Below are 22,166 nucleotides of genomic sequence, written 5' to 3' on the forward strand. Positions count from 1 at the left end.
TTTAGATTTTTTGAATAGATTTATATAATTAATATATGTTTAATAGATATATTCGGTATTTTATATAATATATAAGTAGAAAAAATAATATATAAAAAGAAAAAAGAAAAAATAGAAATAATGAGAAAAATATATATATATTAATAATAACAATAATAAAAAAACTTCTTTGAGTTCATCCGAAAGGGCCCTTTATTTCCATGGCTTGGCCTGGTCAGTACCTAGCCAGGCTGGACCTCTTTTGTTTTGTTCAATCATAATAAGATAAAATGATTTATTTAATTTGAAAAAAATTAATTTGAAACCAAAACAAAATGGCTTGTTATTGAAACAACAAAAGTCATAAAAAGACCTATTTTGATATAGAATCAAAGCGAGATTTTAAATCTTCTTCATTTTCTTTTTTTTTTTTTTTTTTGTTACTGAGGTTTTACTGAAAAAAAAAAAATATGTATATAATAAGAAACGGAACTATGGATTCGTGCACAATGCATTTTTTTCTGATCATATCTTTTGATTGCACCTCAGTTTCTTGTTCGACAAAAAGTCCATTTATATACAATAATCGGATTGGAGCGGTATAGTTTAGTGGTAAAAGTGCGATTTGTTCTATTAAACCCCGAATAGTTAAAGGATCTCTCGGTTTGATTAATATTCCATTCCGAGCAAAAACTTTATGTCTTAAATTGATTAAATCATTTACCTTTCAATGAAAAATTCGAGGAAGAATATATATTCTCGTGATTTGTATCCAAGAGTCAATTAGAAATTGAAAAATTGGATTACAAAGTTACAAAACATAATTTTTTCTTTTTTATTGGATCAATCAATATTTCCAATTGAATGAGTATGGGTAAAGGGTCGATGGATAAAGATAGAAAGTGTATTTCTAATCATAACTAAATCTTTAATTTTTCTTTTTTGTATAGGGAAAATTGAAACAAAATAGCTAATTAAACAATGACTTTGATTTAATAGAGACATTGAAAAATTGTTTTACCTCAATGGAAACAAAATCCTTTTCCTAAAGATTCTTTCAAATAGAAATAGAGAACGAAGTAACTAGAAAGACTGTTATAATCCCCTCTTTTGTACAAGGATCGTCTAAAACATAGGTAATTTTGAATGCATTCAGACCGAAAAGCTGACATAGATATTATGGGTCGAATTTTTTTTTTAATTTCATTGATATCTGGAAATTTATTTATCTTCCATAAAGAAGCTAAATGAAACCAAAATTTCACGTTCGGTTTTGAATTAGAGACGTTAACAATGATGAATCTATGTCGACTATAACCTCTAGTCTTCCAAGCTAACGATACTGGTTTGATTCTCGCTATCCGCTTTTGCTTACTTTCTTTTATCTCTATTCAATATTTTTCAACGTTTTTTTCTATAGTCAAAACCTATAAATCTATATATCTAATATATATTTATATATTTTGATATGTATTAAAATATCAAATTTCTAAGAAATATGTTTTATAGAAATATAAAAAAAATGAATATAATTAACGTTGTGCATAGTTGAACAAGCAATTCCAAAATTCTTTCACATATTCGTTTTGTCCGAATAATAAATGTGAACAGAAGATAAGTATAAAAAAAATTGGAATGCAAAGTGTCCATGGTCTAATGGATAGGACAGAGGTCTTCTAAACCTTTGGTATAGGTTCAAATCCTATTGGACACAATTTATTTCCATATATTTTTAGATTTCCAAGTCAAGAAAGATCTTTTAAATAATTTGAATAAGAGGTGTTCTTATACACTTAGAACTTGTAATATAAGTATAATCTAGTTTATATATGATTTCCATTTATATTATATTTCCATATATTTTGCATGTACTATATATGTAAATATATTATATATTTAATCTATGTTAATATATGTATATAATTATTATGTATTTAATATTAATATTATAATATAGAAATGTAATATATTATTATTTCTATATTATTATAGAAAATATTTACAACGAAAAACAAAAACTTTTATATTTTATAATTTTTTTATATTTTATTTTAAAATAATTAAAATAATTATTAATTATATAATAGAAAAAGTATATAATTTAATTATTATTATTAAAATTAGTATTAAATTTTAAAATTAATATTAAATTTTAAAATTAATATTAAATTAAGATTTAATTAATATTGAATTAAGAGTGATAAATATTAAAAGTGATCAATTTCTTTTCTTTGTACTTGTTCCTGAAGTAGAAAACATTCCAGCTGTTCCTAAATAGCTACTTTCAAAAAGGCTTCAGCTTCCTCGGTAAATGTCTTGGTAGAAGCTATGATTTTTTGGAACTGAGTTTTATTCATTTTTAAGTAAGTACGTAACTCAACGAGAAATTTCCTTACCTGCCCAATTTCTAGTAAATCTAGATAACCACTTGATACGAACCTAGGACGACCTGCTCCTAAACCTGTATTATATTAGCCCGGATCTTTAATTAAGTTCAAGTTCTAATTGAATGGACCTCAACCCCTAACCAACATGTGGTTAGAAACCTTGGTATAATGTAGACGCCACAATAGGGGATGGAAAACCTATTGATAAGTCAAGCTAAAACAACCAATTCTCTAATGGTGTTTTAGGTGTTCTCAAATAACAAAGAGATAATTAATCTCACAAGTATTTTCTTAATCAACTCAAAGTTGTATTATTATTGAAAAATAAGCCTTTAAATAGGCTTGAAAGAAACAAAACAAACCCTAAAAAATTAATTCAAAACCGGACTCCTATAGGAATTAGGAAACTTGACCGAATTCTAATATGTCCTAAACTAAGTTTTCTAAACTAAAATTGATTAATTAATTCCTTTATTTTGAATTAGGAATTAATTAATTTACAATGAAAATAATAAAATAATAAATTTCCTAAACTTATTTGTCCAAAAAATAAATAAATAAAAACTAAAAAGTAATGGTAGTTTCCTAAAACAAAAAGTAGAATAAAATTAGGAAACTATAATACTAGCTTTTTGACTAATTTGACTTTGACCAATCTTTGACCCCTTTGAGCTTCAAATCAGCTTCTAGATGCTTTTTAGGATGCCAAATAATCTGAATATGAAGTCCCACACGTTGCCCATGCTTGGAAAAATAAGAAAAGGCTAATATAGTAAAATACAGTAAAGCCAGCAAGCAATACAGCAAATTCGGCCAAATTGTTGATGCTGTCTATACAAGCCCTTTTTGATTGCATTTGAGGCTGCTTTAACTTGATTCCATGACCTCTTAGGCATATGTATTGAACTCATAAATCATTGGAACCATTTCAAGCTTCCCGGACTCAAAAAATGTACAAAAACCGTCACCCGGGTCCGTATCGGCTTCCACCATTTGGATGCTTAGAATAGGCTTTGTATCTTCAAGTATGGAAAAAGTCTGCTGAGATTGATTACCCCCTGTATAAATACTCCCAGTTTTTCCTTAAATCTCTTAATTTGAGCTCTTGTGATTGGCCTAGTCTTCATCCGTGTCGAGTCAGTACCCCAGCGGGTTATCGGTTGAGCGGGCTCGGGCGGAATCACATCATTCCCCTCATCTTGAAAAGGATTTGTCCTCAAATCAAGATCATCACCTGCATCAAAATGAGTTAAATCAGCAACATTAAATGCAGCACTCATGTTATACTCACCCGATAAATCAAGCTTGTAGGCATTCTTGTTATTGGGCTCCAAAACTTGAAAAAGTCCATCCATAGGCGGCATGAGCTTTAACCTTATTTGTTCAGGAAATCTTTCCTTTCATAAGTGCAACCAAACCAATTCTCCTGGGTAAACACTATTACAACAAAATCTAGAAATACATGCTCATTATGGTAAAAATTACACTTTTAAAGTTAGCAAACAATATTTCCCAAATTTTCAAATTACCACTATGTAAATCTCTCAACAATGCAGATAAAGTTCTATTTACTACTTTGGTTTGTCCATCAGTTTGTGGATGACAAGTAGTTGAAAATAAAAGCTTAGTACCTAATTTAGCCCACAATGTTTTCCAAAAATAACTTAAGAACTTAGCATCCCTATCCGACACAATAGTTCTTGGCATTCCACGCAATCTCACAATTTCCTTGAAAAATAAATTAGCAATATTGGATGCATCATCAGTTTTGTTACATGCAATAAAATGTGCCATCTTAGAAAACCTATCTACTACAACAAATATTGAATCCTTACCTGTCCTTGACCTAGGCAACCCAAGAATAAAATCCATAGACAAATCTACCCAAGGATAGGTAGGGATCGGCAAAGGCTTATACAATCCATGCGGTTTCAATGTTGATTTTGTTTTTCGGCACTTTAAACATCTTTCACAAATTCTCTCAACATCTCTCCTCATGTTAGGCCAATAAAAATGTTCTTGCAGCAAGGATAAAGTTTTTAAAACACCAAAATGACCCATTAAACCACCCCCATGTCCTTCCCGAACCAATAATTCCCTAATACTACAATTAGGCACACAAAGTTTGTTTTCCTTAAACAAATATCCCTCAAATATGTAAAATTTATTAAATCCATGTTTCAAACAGGTTTTAAAAATTTCTCCAAAGTCACTATCATGCTCATAAAATTCTTTCAATTGTTCAAATCCAAGTAATCTAGCATCTAAGGTAGAAAAGAGCACATACCTTCGGGATAATGCATCCGCAACCACATTTTCCTTACCTTTTTTGTAGCGGATCACATATGGAAATGTTTCAATAAATTCAATCCACTTAGCATGCCTTTGGTTGAGCTTTCCTTGACCCTTGATATGCTTCAAAGACTCATGATCCGTATGAATCACAAACTCCTTTGGCATGAGATAATGCTGCCACGTCTCCAAAGCCCTCACCAAAGCATACATCTCCTTGTCATAAGTCCGGTAGTTTAGGGCAGCTCCACTTAATTTTTCACTAAAGTAGGCTATGGGTCTTCCTTCTTGCATTAAGACAGCTCCAATACCTACACCCGAAGCATCACACTCAATTTCAAAAGTCTCAGAAAAATTTGGCAAAACTAACAAAGGTGCATTACATAATTTTTCTTTCAACAAATTAAAAGATTTTTCTTGTACTTCCCCCCATTTGAAACCAACATTCTTCTTGACAACTTCATTCAATGGTGCTGCTATGGTACTAAAATCCTTGACAAATCTTCTGTAAAAGCTTGCCAAGCCATGAAAGCTCCTCACTTGAGTGATAGAAGTAGGAACCGGCCACTCTTGAATTGCTTTCACCTTAGCTTGGTCAACTTTGATTCCTGCAGCACTTACTACAAAACCTAGAAACACAAGCTCTTCTTTGCGAAATTCACATTTTTTAATGTTAGCAAACAATCTTTCCTTTCTAAGAACTTGCAAAACTTGCCTAAGTTGATCCACATGGTCATCCAAATTTCGGCTATATATTAGAATGTCATCAAAATAAACAGCCACAAATTTTCCAATAATGGACGCATTACATGATTCATAAGCCTCATGAAGGTACTAGGTGCATTGGATAATCCAAAAGGCATAACTAACCATTCATACAGCCCATATTTAGTTTTGAATGCGGTTTTCCATTCATCACCTTCTTTCATCCTAATTTGGTGATAACCACTCCTAAGATCAATTTTTGTGAACATGCAAGCACCATGCAACTCATCAAGCATATCATCTAATCTAGGAATGGGATGTCTATATTTGATGGTAATGTTATTTATAGCCCTACAATCAACACACATTCTCCAAGAACCATCCTTTTTAGGTACCAACAAAACAGGAACAGCACATGGGCTTAAACTCTCACGAATGTATCCTTTATCAAGCAAATCACTTACCTGTTCTTGCAGCTCCTTTGTTTCTTCGGGATTGCTCCTATAACCTGGTCTATTTGGTATGGCAGCCCCTAGAACAAAGTCAATTTGATGTTCTATCCCTCGAATAGGTGGTAGTCCACTTGGAATCTCATTTGGGAAGACATCTCCAAATTCCTTCAAAAGATAAATCATTGAACTTGGCAATTCAAGTTCTTCAAAGTTAGTTTGATCATTAAAATAATTTTCCTTGTAAAGCATGACCAGCAAAGGTTTCTTACATTGAATAACCTTATTAATATCTCCTAAACTCAAATAAAAATTGCTACTTAACCTTTCCTTTCTTTCTTTTTCTTTTTTTCCCTTGGATTGGAGCAAATCTTCGGATTTCTCTTCCTTCTCCAAGCTCGCGGGTTTGCCACTTCCTTTTCCCTCTCTTTCGGCTTTCCCTTGATCTTTCCACTCAATATGAACCTTAGAAACCTTACCTTGGTCAGCAACCTCAATCTTACCTTCTTGAAAGGATGGTGAAGCCGTTGGTGCCATACTTGCTTTTTCCTTGAGCTTTTCGGCTTCTCTCCTTTGTTGCATTTGTAATTGGTCTTTGTAAACCTCTTTGGGAGATAATGGTTCCAGCTTGACCTTCTTCCCTTTAAACCTGAAAACAATACTATTTTCTCGACCAAAATGAGTAGCATCTTTATCAAATTGCCATGGTCTACCTAATAGTATATGTCCAGCAATCATGGGTACAATATCACATAAAATTACATCCTTATATCTACCTATATTAAATTTTACTTTGGCTTGTTTGTTTACTTTCATCTCACCACTATCATTAAGCCATTGTAATCTATAAGGTTCTGGATGTTTAATTGCTTTCAAGCCTAATTTATCAACTACAAGATTACTTATCACATTAGTACAACTCCCACTATCTATAATCATGCTACAAATTTTGCCTTGTATTTCGCAGCGAGTGTGGAAGATGTTTTCTCTTTGTATCTGCTCTTCATCTTTGTAGACAGCAAGTACTCTCCTTGAAACCAAGCTCAACTCGGCATTAGATGTATCTACATGTTCGGCTTCATCTTCATTGCAATCCTCCTCTTGCTCGGTTTCAGCCCCACTTTCTTCACTCGCAGATTCCAGCTCACCATCACCCTTTAATACCATGATTCTTCTATTTGGGCATTGGATGGCTATGTGTCCTCTTCCTTGGCACTTAAAACAAATTATTTCTCTGGATTTTTGAGGTTTAGGATCATATTTTATCTCACCTTTAAGTGCTTGGACAGATTCGGTCTTGACCTCCCTTCTTGGCCGGTAGGTAGTTTCTTCTCCTAATTTCGGCTTCAACTTGTTTTCATAAGTGGAATTGTTTTTCCAGCCACTTGAACTTGTCCTTCCACTGCTAGAAACTCCTCCTAACCGTGTACTAACACCCCTCCTCTTGAATTGGTTCTCAAGCTTAATGGCTACATGCAACATCTCCTCCAATTCCAAGTATTGTTGTAATTCAAGTTGGTTGGCAATGTCTTGGTTTAACCCTCCAAGGAATCTTGCCATGGTTGCCTCCCTATCCTCATTCATATTCAGCCTCATCATTAACATCTCCATCTCTTTGTAATAATCCTCCACGGACCTACTTCCTGGAGACAAAGATTGAAGCCTTTGATGCAGCAACCTATGGTAATGGGATGGCACAAACCGCTTCCTCATGGCTCCTTTCATTTGTCGCCATGTTGTAATTAAGTCATCACCAACTCTCCTTCGGGTGCTTTGCTCATTTCTCCACCATTGGAGTGCATAATGGCAAAACTCCATTGCTGCCAACTTCACCTTCTTACCTTCCGAATAGTTGTGGCAGTCAAAGATCATCTCTATTTTTTCTTCCCACTCCAAATAAGCTTCGGGATCACTTTTACCCATAAAAGGTGGGATATTAACCTTGATATTTCCCAAATCATCATCTGTATCTTCCCTCCTATATCTCCCATGGCCAGCTCTATCTTGGACAGCAAAGGTTTCGTCCATACCTTCCTCAAAGTCGCCGTCGAATGGCTCCTCATCAAATTCCTCCCTCGGCCTCTCGCGACCTCCTCGTCCTCGGCCTCGTCCTCCATGGAATTCTTGCCTATTTCTTGTATTCGGCCTTCCTTGTGAGACTTCTAGTCTTCCCACTCTTTGATTCACATGCTCAACTTGAGCACTAACCCGCTGTATTGATTCCAAGACAGCTCTCATATCCACTTGGTCTTCACTCCCGGTAGCTCGGTCATCGCCATGGAATGCTACGGACTCTTCCTCATTGATCCTCAAGGGTGGATCCCCTCTTCTTATTCTAGAATCTGCCATGTTAGTAAAATACTGCAAAAATAAAATAAATCCTCACAATATTCACTCCCTCACTTGTTTCACTCAAACAAGGTCTCGACACTCGTGTTTGCACACTAGTTTCGGCTTTTACCCTCTGTTAAGCTCTCACACTCTTGCCTTTTTCCACTCAACGAATTATGTCAAAGTTCTAATTTAAACACCCACAAAACAGCAATTAGATCACTAGTATGTTTTAATTAAACTTATCAACAAAGCAGTAGCAAAAAGTAGGCAATACCGAAAGAATCCAACAAATCCTAATTTTTCAGCTTTCTAGACAAGAAAACACAAATAATGGGAAAACATTGGAATTTTTTAAAACTGCACCAGATGGTAGTAGATTATGAGTTCAAGAATAAAATTCCAGAAAAAGAAATTCAAATACGAACAAGAATCAAAGAGAACAAAATTATAGAAAAGTGTTGGTTGTTGTTCTTGTAATTCAAGTTTTGTATCAATTCCTTTAACTAATTTTAATCGAAAAAATTTAAGCACCCAAAATCCAAATATCCAGCAGCAAAAATAATTTCCCAGCAACTCAAATATTGAATAAATAATCAAAAAACCAGCAGCTCCAACAAATTTCCAGCAAACAAATCAAACTCCAACAAACCGAAATATTTTTCTTTTTTTCTTTTTTTCTTTTTTTTTAATTTGGCTTTACCTCTTCTTTTTTTTTTTCTTGTTTTTTTCACTCACAGAACATAAACAACTGCAGTAGCAAGAATAATTACCAAAATTGCAATTCCAACTCCAAAACAAACACCAAGCCCGTGACCTCCAAATAAACACAAATGTGCAGCTTTTTTTTTTTTTTTTTAATGTTGCCGCAAACTCTTTTTTTTTTTTTTTAAATATATGAATGAAAATTTATAAGACTAAAACAGAAAAGGAAAATCAACAAAAACAAAAATTATCAAGAACAATGATAAAAGACAACCAACAAATTAGGAAACAAAAATACGATAAAACTAGGAAACCTAATTCAACTAGGAATGAATTTTTATTTATTTTTTAAATGCAGAACGTGTATAGGATGGATGCAACCTTAACCTAATGCTAAGATTGCAAAATAACACAAAAACAAATAAGGAAAATAAAGATAGATCAAACCTGAACAAAATTTAGCTCTGATACCAAATGATACGAACCTAGGACGACCTACTCCTAAACCCGTATTATATTAGCCCAGATCTTTAATTAAGTTCAAGTTCTAATTGAATGGACCTCAACCCCTAACCAACCTGTGGTTAGAAACCTTGGTATAATGTAGACGCCACAATAGGGGATGGAAAACCTATTGATAAGTCAAGCTAAAACAACCAATTCTCTAATGGTGTTTTAGGTGTTCTCAAAGAACAAAGAGATAATTAATCTCACAAGTATTTTCTTAATCAAATCAAAGTTGTATTATTATTGAAAAATAAGCCTTTAAATAGGCTTGAAAGAAACAAAACAAACCCTAAAAAATTAATTCGAAACCGGACTCCTATAGGAATTAGGAAACTTGACCGAATTCTAATATGTCCTAAACTAAGTTTCCTAAACTAAAATTGATTAATTAATTCCTTTATTTTGAATTAGGAATTAATTAATTTACAATGAAAATAATAAAATAATAACTTTCCTAAACTTATTTGTCCAGAAAATAAATAAATAAAAACTAAAAAGTAATGGTAGTTTCCTAAAACAAAAAGTAGAATAAAATTAGGAAACTATAATACTAGCTTTTTGACTAATTTGACTTTGACCAATCTTTGACCTCTTTGAGCTTCAAATCAGCTTCTAGATGCTTTTTAGGATGCCAAATAATCTGAATATGAAGTCCCACACGTTGCCCATGCTTGGAAAAATAAGAAAAGGCTAATACAGTAAAATACAGTAAAGCCAGCAAGCAATACAGCAAATTCGGCCAAATTGTTGATGCTGTCCGTACAAGCCCTTTTTGATTGCATTTGAGGCTGATTTAACTTGATTCCATGACCTCTTAGGCATATGTATTGAACTCATAAAGCATTGGAACCATTTCATGCTTCTCGGACTCAAAAAATGTACCAAAACCGTCACCCGGGTCCGTATCGGCTTCCACCATTTGGATTCTTAGAATAGGCTTTGTATCTTCAAGTATGGACAAAGTCTGCTGAGATTGATTACCCCCTATATAAATACTCCCAGGTTTTCCTTAAATCTCTTAATTTGAGATCTTGTGATTGGCCTAGTCTTCATCCGTGTCGAGTCAGCACCCCAGCGGGTTATCAGTTGAGCGGGCTCGGGCGGAATCACATCACCACTGGTTCCAGTATAAATAGTCATTATCTGTTCTTCCACCGTGAGAGAGGCTGATGGAGATTGTTTGAGCAACTCAAGTAATCGTTGACCACTTGCCAATTGATTCTGAGTAGCTTTATTGAGATCAGAAGCGAATTGTGCAAAGGTTTCTAAATCTGTGAATTGCGCCAATTCCAATTTTGATTTGCCAGCTACTTGTTTCATGGCTTCAATTTGTGCTGCGGACCTTACTCTGGACCCTACTTCATCAAGACCATAAATATGAGCAATGCCATCGCCTACTTGGAGTACAGTACCGATATTTAAAATCTTTACTTCTCTATTATATTGCTCAATACGTTCAAAAATAATGTTACTAATTTCATATGCTCGAATAGTTACCATGAGTATTTCTTAATTCTTTAATTTGTTTTTTTTTTTGGCAAGAAAAATAATGCCTACAATAGAAAGACTAACCCTTTATTTCTTTCATCGTTCCAAACATGCCAATATTAGTATTGATGGTATGTAAATGTAACTTGGTGTTTAAAAAACTAGTTAGAGTTCCTATAGCTCCTTGGAAGGCTTGTTTGGAAAACCCGTTGTTGAACTTGATTAATAGCTTTTTGTTGTTCAGAATGAATGGTTTCATTTTTGTAATTTTCTAATTATTCCAATGTTTTATAAGTTGAATTAATCAAATTCATTTTTTCTCATTCTATTTCAGAGTATCCATTCGTCGGAACTGCTCCGCTTCCATTTCTACTTTCCTCAAGTGGGATCGGGCTTTTTCCAGCCATCCCAGGCGCCCCCCCCCCCCCCCCCCCGGTAGCGTAGTTCTTCTGAATTTTGAATAGTCTTCAAGATTCGCTATTTTCAATTATCTAATAAATTACTCAATGAAAGTAGATTATCTTTCCATTCATTTCAAAACTTCCACAATCCCTTCTCGAACCAAACATGAATCTTTCGATTCATTTGGCTCTCATGCCTAGTTACTTATATATGGGGGAAGTTCCCTAGCTTTTTTAAATGTAATGAGTCCATCCTCTTTTCTCTATTCATATTTATGAAATGTAGAAACTAATCACTAATCCCATAACGTAATACTCGAAAGACTCTTCTGACCAAACAAATAATTGTCAGCAAAGTTGTTTTTTTATTTTTTTTTTCAAATCCAAAGAATTCTTTTTACTTTATACATAAGTCATCGATTCAGCATTGGTAAAAAAGTTAAAAAAAAAGGGGGGTGAACTATCCATTTTTCTAATTTTTAAAAATCAAATACAAATAACGGGTTCAAATAATTTTTTTTATTGACATGAGTGTTTTATATCGAAAAAAAAAATTCTAACTCTTTGAAATCATTTTTGGATTAACATATTCTATATTAACATAGTAGTAGAAAGAGTACCATGCTGCATCTGGACTTCAAATGATTTAGCTTTAACCCTGTTAACAATCCCACATTATTGGTTGATAGAGAATCAAAGTAGATTAACCAATGAATCATGAAATGCTATGGTTCTTAAATATGATTTCTTAATTTATTCAGAAGTAATTCACAGAATCGTGCACCTGTTCGAGTTATGAAAAAAAGTGCGGTTGGTTGGATCCAGCCTATTCTTGAAATAACTCGCACACACTCCCTTTCCAAAAAAAATCAATACACCAAAGACTGCTCTTAGATTTACTAGATTTGTTGCTAAAATATTAGTATAAAACTCGAAACTCCTGGCGAATGGCCAATACCCCAAGGAAGGAAAGACTCAGTTATATTTTTCATATGATCTCCTATTTCTTATTCTTATAGATAGACTAATTATCTATATTTTTTTATTCTATTATTTTTCTAAATTAGATAGGGATAGGGTAAAAGTTTAAAAGAAGGGATTCACAAATAAAAGCACTAACGCCACAACCAGTCCATAAATTGTTAAGGCTTCCATAAAAGCCAGACTAAGCAATAAAGTATCTCATGTTTTTAGCTCTGCTTCTAGTTGTGTGGCGATTCCCTCCACAGCTTGGCCCGTGGCAGTACCTTGCCCAACCCCAGGTCCAATAAAAGTAAGCCCGACAGCCAATCCAGTAGCAATAACGTAAGCGGCAGAAATTAGTGGATTCATGATAAATTCCTCACAAAAAATAAAGAAAATGAAGAAATAGTTAATAATACAATCAACCAATGAATTATGGCTTACTTATTCTATCGCTAAGATTTATCCATTCAAAGTCACTAAAAACCCCGAATTGAAATAATAATATTCTTGAAGCAGCAGAATTGCTTCGATATTCTCCTATCCACGTAAGTTTTGTTAATTCGTATGAATTTCGTTCGGCCAGTTCTTTCTTTTTTATTTTTTCCTTCCGAACCATTCTTTGAATTCTTTGTTCTTTTTCGTGATTTAAATTCATTCAATATTAAAAAAAATGACAATCAAAATGGAAGGACTTATATTGGAATCCCTATCGAAATTCATAACATAATAGTAGGGCAAATTAATATATCTTTAATTCATATATACCTAGTTAATATCGAGTATCACATATGCATGTCTTTCCCCCATAATGTAAACCAACTATTCATATCTTAGATTCACTCAGATTATAGAATCATTCTTCGAAACATACATAAGAATTGTCTTATAACGGTTAGATTACATACATCTAGTTCGATCCCCTCCCCTCCTCCTCTAACCAAACCCCTTTTTTTATAAATATCCTTTTTGTAAACCCTTATCTTCTATTTTTATTTATCATTATCCCCCATGAGTACAATTAATCTAACTGAACAATTCATTAGACATAATCATTGCATAGAAATATCAGGATTGAGTTGATCGAAGTTCATGTAATTTATTATTTATTAATTTTTTTGGGACAATCGGTGAATTGAATGAACAAAACAATATCAATAGAAAGGGAGTATTCATTGGAGGGTGGTATGAATAAACCAAACAGGAATTTAAGGGAAATGATCTTTTAGATATCTATCCTTTTTCTTTTTTTTTTTTCTACAATTCCTTTACTTAATATCATAATATTCTTTTTACTATTACTCTAGATCGTATATACTTTATTTTTATTTCGATCTTATTTGTATATTTTTCTTCCTAAGTCTAAGTGGATTACTTTGAGACACGTAGACATGCTGCAGGCTAAGCTAAAAAAAAGACTATGTCAAAAACTAATCAATGATGACCTTCCATGGATTCACCAATGTAAGCCGCAGCTAAGGTTGCAAAAATAAGAGCTTGAATGCCACTTGTAAATAATCCAAGGAACATGACAGGTATAGGAACCACTAAAGGTACTAAAGAAACAAGAACAGTAACTACTAATTCATCAGCTAATATATTTCTGAAAAACATCGAAAACTAAGCGATAAGGGTTTTGTCAAATCTTCTAAGATGTTAATGGGCAAAAGGATTGAGGTTGGTTGAATGTATTTACTGAAATAACCTAATCCTTTTTTTGAAAGGCCAGCAGAACAATATGCTACTGACGTGAGTAAAGCTAAAGAAATAATAGTATTTATATCATTTGTGGGCGCGGCTAACTCCCCATGAGGTAACTGTATGATTTTCCAGGGTAAAAGAGCCCTTGACCACTTCTAAACAAAAATAAATAAAAACATAGTTCCAATAAATGGAACCCAGGGACCATATTTTTCTCCAATCTGCGTTTTGCTCACGTCTCGAATGAATTCAAGGACATATTCAAAGAAAATCTGACTGTCAGTTGGAATGGTTTGTGGATTACAAACAGCTATAATGGCTGAACCTAATAAGATAGCAATTACGACCCAAGAAGTAATAAGTACTTGGCCATGGACTTGGAAACTTCCTATTTACCAATAGAAATGTTGGCCTACTTCCTCATCGGATAGATCGTATAACTCTTTTAGTGTGTTGATGGAACATAATAAATCATTCATATTAACCTAAAAAAGAAATAGAACTTTGAAAGGAATTATTGTGATTCAACCATCTCATTTTCAATTTGCATACTTGCATTGGATATTTTAAATACCTACTAATCGAATAATATCCTTAGTTATTTTTATCTATTTTCTGTGAGTTAGAAATAGTAACCGGTTCAATAAATCTATTCTATGGAGTTCCAAAAATAATTTACTTATCTTGTTATTAATCAAGAATTTCGTATATAGCTAGAACGGCCCTAAAAAATAGCAAATACTAATTTGTTAAGAATTAATCGAATTGAAGCTATAGCTTCATCATTTGTTGGAATCAAAATATCTACTAGATCTGGATCACAATTTGTATCATTGGAATGCCCAAAGTCATGCATTCATAAAGAGCTGTAGATTATTCTTGTTGATCAACAATTATTACAATATTGGGCAATCCAGCCATATATTTAATCCCACAGACATATGTTTGCAAGTGAGATAATTGTCTTTTCAACACAGCCTCATCCCTTTTCAGAAGACGACTGAGTCTCTCGGTCTTTTGTTCTATTCTCAAGTCCCAATATTGCAGCTCGAGCCTTCATTGCACCGAGCCTTTGTTGTAGCCCGTGCTATTCAATCCGCTGCTTTATTTTTGGTACCAACAATTAAGAATTGTTTTCCCCTACTTGCTACATCAAAAATTAAATCATAAGCTTATGCCAAAAACTGAGTAGTTCTAGTAAGATTTATAATATGAATACCTTTATGCCTTGCAGAGATATAAGGTGCCATTTGAGGATTCCATTTCCTAGTACCATGACCAAAATGAACTCCTGCTCCCATCATCTCTTCCAAATTGATGGTCCAATATCTTCTTGTAATTTCTCCCCACATTTCTTCTCTTTTTTATTTTTTCATTGAAAAGAAAAAAGAGAAGCTAAAATAGAAATAAATAATTAGTCCCACATAACCTTCTCTTCTACCGAAGATTGGCCATTGATACACGATCCAAACCATTCATTTCTTTCTATTCGTTATTATCTTTATTTCTATCACCAAATTAAAGGACCACAACACAAATAAAAAAAGGATGAATTTGCTTTTAGGAATCATTAAATCCTAGAAATGATTGTTCTGATATATCATTTAAATTCTTTGAAACGCAAAAATCAAATAATTCTTTGTGGTCCAACAAAATGTCTATCATTTCCCACTTGAATAAATTCTTCGTTTTTATTTCCAAAAGAATGTTGTGATGTTGCCTTGAACAGTGCACTAATCTTTTGAATCCGATCCCAATGAGTATCATCCCCCTAGAACAACATTCTCTTTCAAGCTTTTCAACCAATCGATACGACCACATAGAGCAACTTTGGTAAAACACGAGCACTTTCTTGAAAACTCGCTTCAGATATGAAATGTTGAGTATTTAAAGATGCTTTCGTTATTCCCAATAATATGGCTTTGTAACAAATCGCTTCTTCCAAAGCACGCCCCGTTCATTCCGCTCCAAACAATTGAATTGGTTCTCCCTGTGAAAAAACATTGGACATTCCATCTTCCGAAATCAGCACTTTTGATGTTATTTGACGTACAATAATTTCTATATGTCTATTATGGATATGCACCCCCTGTGATTGATAAACCTTTTGGATCTTATTAACCAAAGAGATACAAGTTTGCACTATAGTTAGCTCAGCACCAATCAAGAATCCTTAAGGAATTCTAAGAACTCTTGTAATATGTTCGTTCCAGCTCTCAACCCTCTTTTCTAGGTTCATCGATGTTGAATCAATCGAACACACTTCTAAAACTTGTTCCCCTTTTGGAAGACCCTGCGTTATATCACCGAATCTCAATTTTTCATATATAAATGTAATTAATGTATCTCCTTTGGAAAGTATTTCTCCATAATGGCCATGAACAGTTGCTCCTGGAGTGGCCAAATAAGGCTTTGCTGATCTTATTATTACAGAGTCAATTTGAACAATTATAACTTTGCCTGATTTTAGGTATGGCTCTTTTTTAGCTATATATACATTTTCACAAATAAACTGCCCTAGGATAATTATTGTAGGTATTTCTACACAATAATTATGATCATAATTATGATGGAGAAAATGCCAATTTAAGTTGAATGGATGTTATTGCATGGAGCGGAATTATAAATTCTCCCGTTTTCATCCATTAAACAATATTTAAGTACTTCAAAACTATATTTTAAATTGTCAAGTTCTAAATATTTAGTTACCAAGATCTGATTATGAGTATTTAAAAGGTAATTATCAATTTGAGAGGTTGTTCCTAAAGGGCCTAACAAATTCGTTATTGGAGGATCTCTTTTAATTGATTCTTCTATTACATTGTAATATTTTACATCATTAAATGGACCCATTTGAAAACCATTAAACGATGACAAAATTGTCAAAGATTGAGATTCCTTACTTCTATTCAACAACGTACAAATAGTTCCTTGATTTTGGCTAAGTGATTGTTGAATCCTTTCCTTGGAATAAATATAATGAAATGGATTGGTACAGTTTGACCTATTATCAAAGATAGTTCCTCTTTTTGAGATATGAAATATGGGATTTCATTAAGTTGATTCTTAGGAAATCTCGAATCAGACCATTTGTCCTTACTTCAACAAAGGAAGTGTGGGCCTCTTCGATAGAACAAGTTTTTTTGTTTTGGTCCTAATTCAACACTAAACAAGTCCGAACTAATTGAATCCTAGTGCCAAAAATTCCCTGAATTGGTTTGTCATTTCCATAAAGAATATAATTTACAACTCTAAGTTCTAGGTTATCACTTTCCTACAATGGGTCCCAGGGAAAAAGTGTTTCTAAATTATATCGTCCGATATTTCATATATGATTACAGGTCGAACCAAAACAAAATATTTTTTCTTGGTATGTGTGATCCATTGGACATAGATCCAAATTTTCAATTTTTTTTATTCCTTACATTCTTTTTTTTACCATTCCCAATGGTATCAAGAAGCTGCTGTCTCGAAATATCTTATCCATCTCTATAGTAAAATGGATATCTCCAGAAAAGATTTTAAGTTCAATATATTTTTTTTCTCTCCACTTGCACCAATTCGCTTGCTCAACTTCTTATATTTAAAGTGATTCGTGTATCTACTCCAATGATACTATTGTTCTGTACCACTCTGGAAGAAGATTCAGGTAAAATATGCACTTTATCGGGAATGAAAAAAAAATTCGATCTACTTTCATTTGGTATTTTGGCTTAAATTCTTTGACTCCTTGATACTCAAGCAAATCCATTTTTTTTTTTTAGATTGAATACAACCCTATCGTCCCATATTTAGTAATTCCTGAACTTTTTCTTCTATATTGAGGATCATCAAAATAAGTAAAAATAATATTTCTACGAAAAATACCATTTATCGATGTTTCAATCGAAATAGTGGGACGAGGCATTAGTTCTTTCTCTCATTTTTTAATCCACTGGAATGGAATAATGAATCTATTTCATCGTCTCTTTGTCAATAAAAATAAATCAAAATTCTCATGTAGAATAGAAAAAAATATGAAATTACAATGAACTTTATATATGATTAGATTAAATGTTGAATAATCCAAAATGATATTTTCTTTTTTACCAGAACGACCCAAAACTAAAGAATTTGTGTTTTACTTGACCATTATTTATTGGATTTCCTGAAAGGCTAGAAAACATTTTTCCTTCGGCAGAAATAAAATGAACATTCGTTTGATCTTGATCTTTATGCAGTGAAAGGGGGATGACACTGGATCGGCACGAACCTCTTGAGAATATCCATAAATGACTTGTTTTTGGTAAGAAATGGACATTACTATATGTAAATTTTGGTGCATGGTATACATCGATACTCCATTGCATTTCTCCCTCTGAGTCATAATAAATATGTTTTCGAACCTTTTCTTTAAAATTTAAAGTGTATGTTCCAACGTGAATTTTAGCAATAACTTGTTCGGATTCTACATATTGATCATTTTGAACTAAAATAGAACTTTTTGGTTACATACACATCTATATAACATAGCAAAGCGGGATGCCCATGATGTGTACATGTAGGATGAACCAAATACTCATTGAATTTTATTTTTCCATCAGAAGGGGCTCGTACATGTTCTGCAGTACTCCCTGTGAATACTCCACTGGTATGAAAAGTTCTTAATGTTAGTTGAGTGCCTAGTTCCCCAATATATTTACCCGCAATAATACCTATAGCTTCACCCAATTTGACCAAGTCACCATGAGTAGGGCTCCAACCATAACGTAATTGGCAGATCCAAGACGTGCTCTTACAAGTAAAGGGAGTTCGGATAGATATTGGTTGTGTTTGAAAGGTAATGAATTGATTGACAAGTCCAATCCCAATATCTTAATTTTGGATGGCAATACATCATGGGCCTATACATATATCATCTACTAATACATGACCAATCAATGTTTGGATAAAAATTCTTTCCCGCATCATCCCATTGCGAGAACTCATAGAAATACCTTGGGCACTATTATACGTACAGCAATGTGTTGAACTACTTTAACAAGTCTGCGTGTAAGATATCCAGCAGTTGATGTTCATGCAACAGTACCCATAACTCCTTTGCGGTCTCCGTAACAAGAAATTATATTTCTATTAAAGACAGTCATTCATGTAAATTGCTTTGGATAGGTAAATCAGTCATTTGTCCCTGTGGATCTAACATTAACCCTCTCATACCTGCTAATTGGTGTACTTGAGATGCATTTCCTCTAGCTCTCGAAAAGGACATGATATGGACTGGACTAAAAGGGTTAGTCATACTAAAATTAGGATTCATTTCTTGTCACAAATAGTCACTTGTAGCATACCATATCTCAATAGATTGTCATAATTTTTCTACCACGTGTACATTCCCATGATGATGGTGTTTTTCCAAAATCTAAACACCCAAAAAGAAGCGAGCCACATCTGAGTGAAACTTGGAGATGAAAGTTGATGGAATTTGGTGTAGGTTTATGTTGTTGTACCCTAGAGCACAATCATTCAAGGTGTTAGTCAAGAATGAATGTTGTTGGTTCTTGATTTTGTTTTTTTTTTTGGGTTTGTTAAGGTTTTGTTTCTGGTTTTAATGGAGGTTTAGGGTTCTTGAGAAGGTTGTTAGCTTTTGGGAAGAAGAAGAAAACAGATGTAGTAGTTGAGAGAGAGAGAGAGAGAGCCAAAAATGTTGTTTTTCAAAATTTTTTGAATATTTCTTCCTCACATTTTCATTACAATTTTCATACTCTTAAATACATCAAAAAAGGCAATAAGACATGCTGCCATATTGAGCAATAAATACAAAAGCATTAAAAATAACCAACCAAGCCAAACTACCTCAACTAACTCTAATCAATGTGCTGGGCATGCAAGAAACCTTCTTTAATGGGCAGTTTAGCTTGTCTAAGGCATTTGAATTTGAAAACCAGCTTCATTTGACTTGAAAATTGGAGGGAATCCTTTCTGAATATTGAACTGTGTTCTAGCCAAAAATGAGATAAAACAAAGTCCATTTACACATTAAAAAATAATCAAACCCGAGGCAGTTTTATCCAGATTTCTGGGCAACAAAACTGCACAAGGGTCAGATTGTTTAGGCCTTAACTGAGCCTTCCCAGCTCCAAATTGGGCCATTATTTTTTTTACTGCTTCTTCTGTGTTTCTAGTTTATTATATCCAAAATTCAGATCCAAATCCCAAACCTTCTTCAAACGGCATCCAAGGAAGTGGACTTATGTTGCTGGAAATACAATTCCAGCAACTAGACAAAAAGCCCCTAAGCTTAGTTAATGAGCTCAGGGCATTACAAAAAGGATATTGTTCTTAAACATTACAAGATAAAATAAAAATGCATAAACATAAATAGTGTTTGGTCTTTGATGTTGCAAAATAAAGAGTGCAAGTGTAACCGAACTACCTTGCACATTGTGGCAAGATCACCACATTTCAACACTCCTCCTTGGTGTTCTTACTTGAAATATTGAGCAAAGATACCCCGAAGTGCTCTTCATATCTAAGCACACGATCTAATAGATCCTTGTATCAAGTAGTTGGATCATAGTCTCTTACCATAAAAATGGCTGCGTGCATAGCATCACCAACTATGAGAAAGCCACCAATCCACATGTGATGTGTGAACAATGAAAGTTATATACCATAGTCAGTAGCTAGATATGGATAAGGGGGCATCGAATACATATGGTGAGCTACACAACAGTTAAAGAGCCCAACATAGCTAGGTTAATAGATAATTGAGCATGCCATGATGTTGTTAGGATCTCATATAGACCTTTACGACCCTGGCTGGTAAATGGGCCTTTATGAGCCTTTAAAATATCTTTTATGCCATAACCAATGCCCTAGTTGGTCCTATACATGTGACCTACTATTAGGAAAAGAATTGCAATAGCTAAATGATGGTGTGCTATATCGGTCAGCCATATACCCCTGGTTACTGGATCTAATCCTCTACGAAAGGTAAGAAATTCCGCATATTTTGACCAATTCATGGTGAAAAAGGGGTTGCTCCCTTGGAAAAACTAGGATAAAGTTGAGCCAAAAGATCCAAGTGGACTCTCTTTCGGATCTACTCCAGCATTTAGAGATTGATTAATTGGTAAAGATACATGTACTCGATGCCCTGCTTAAAAAAGAGACCCAAGTCCTACTAGCCCTGTTAAATGATGATTCAACATAGATTTTACATCTTGGAACCAAGCCAATTTTGGAGCACCTTTGTACCAACCAGCAAAAAGCATTAAGCCTGTAAAAACCAATGCACCAACTGCAATATAATAGAGTTGTAATTCACTAGTTATTCAAGATGCTCACCAAAGCTTACAAAAACTGGAGGTTATTTGTATTCCTCGGAAACCACCGCCTGTATCACCGTTCAATATTTCTTGACCCACTATTGGCCAAACCACATGGGCACTAGGCCTAATGTGAGTAGGATCACTTAGCCATGCTTCATAATTGGAAAAACGAGCATCGTGGACATATTACCACTCAGCCAAAGAAAAATGATGGAGAGTTGGCCAAAATGGGCACTAAATACTTTTCGAGAGATCTCCTCCAAATCATTAGTATGGCTATCGAAATCGTGAGCATCAATGTAGGTTCCAAATCCAAGTGTAGTATCCGATCCTTTAGCTATTGTTTTTGAGAAATGACCTAATCTGGCCCATTCCTCGAATGAAGTTTTTACGGGATCCCTATCTACCAAAATTTTAACTTCTGGTTCCGACGAATGAATAACCATTGAGTCCTCCTCTTTTTAGTTAATCTATGAGAGATGTTTAAACTTAGTTTTTTATCTTCTATCTCCCATCTATTTATTTTCTTTAGTTATTCACTAGAGCAATTATGATTTAGAAGTCGATCCGAGGCAAGTGTTCAGATCTATTATGACATAGTCGGGGGGCGCTTAACGGATCTTTTTAATCATATAAAATTTTTTTGGGGGGCTTTGAATTGACTCAATTCTTTTTTGTGCAACCTAATGTATTCATATCTCAATTAGAAGTTCCTAAATGAAGAGACCTTATGTCTTATATAGAATATATTACTATTACTCTATTCCAAACCGTGTGAACAATCATTAGTCATTACTAAAAGACATACCAATATTTCTATTTAGTCATTCGAGGGTCTCTTTTACTTTTATTAGTTATTATTATTAACTGCAGAAAAGAAATATATTTTCTAACTTATCTGTATATCGTTTATCCCTACGAAATAACAGACGATATAGAATGATCTTA

At 33.6% G+C, this 22,166-nt stretch overlaps 1 non-coding gene and 4 pseudogenes across 1 annotated transcript; 1 reads left to right on the top strand and 4 right to left on the bottom strand.

The window, feature by feature from the left end:
- The first annotated feature begins 1,621 nt into the window (after positions 1-1,621).
- TRNAR-UCU (transfer RNA arginine (anticodon UCU)) lies at positions 1,622-1,693 on the top strand. The gene has a single exon. It is a non-coding gene; the product is annotated as a tRNA-Arg (tRNA).
- A 3,679-nt stretch (positions 1,694-5,372) lies between these two features.
- LOC132799885 (uncharacterized) lies at positions 5,373-10,855 on the bottom strand (annotated as a pseudogene).
- Positions 10,856-13,641: 2,786 nt separating this feature from the next.
- On the bottom strand, positions 13,642-14,387 carry LOC132799869 (ATP synthase subunit a, chloroplastic-like; annotated as a pseudogene).
- Positions 14,388-14,715: 328 nt separating this feature from the next.
- LOC132799886 (small ribosomal subunit protein uS2c-like) lies at positions 14,716-15,260 on the bottom strand (annotated as a pseudogene).
- A 411-nt stretch (positions 15,261-15,671) lies between these two features.
- Positions 15,672-19,156, bottom strand: LOC132799887 (DNA-directed RNA polymerase subunit beta''-like; annotated as a pseudogene).
- Between the last annotated feature and the right edge of the window lie 3,010 nt (positions 19,157-22,166).

The sequence above is a fragment of the Ziziphus jujuba genome, chromosome 11 (genome assembly GCF_031755915.1).
Source record: "Ziziphus jujuba cultivar Dongzao chromosome 11, ASM3175591v1".
Classification (NCBI taxonomy): domain Eukaryota; kingdom Viridiplantae; phylum Streptophyta; class Magnoliopsida; order Rosales; family Rhamnaceae; genus Ziziphus; species Ziziphus jujuba.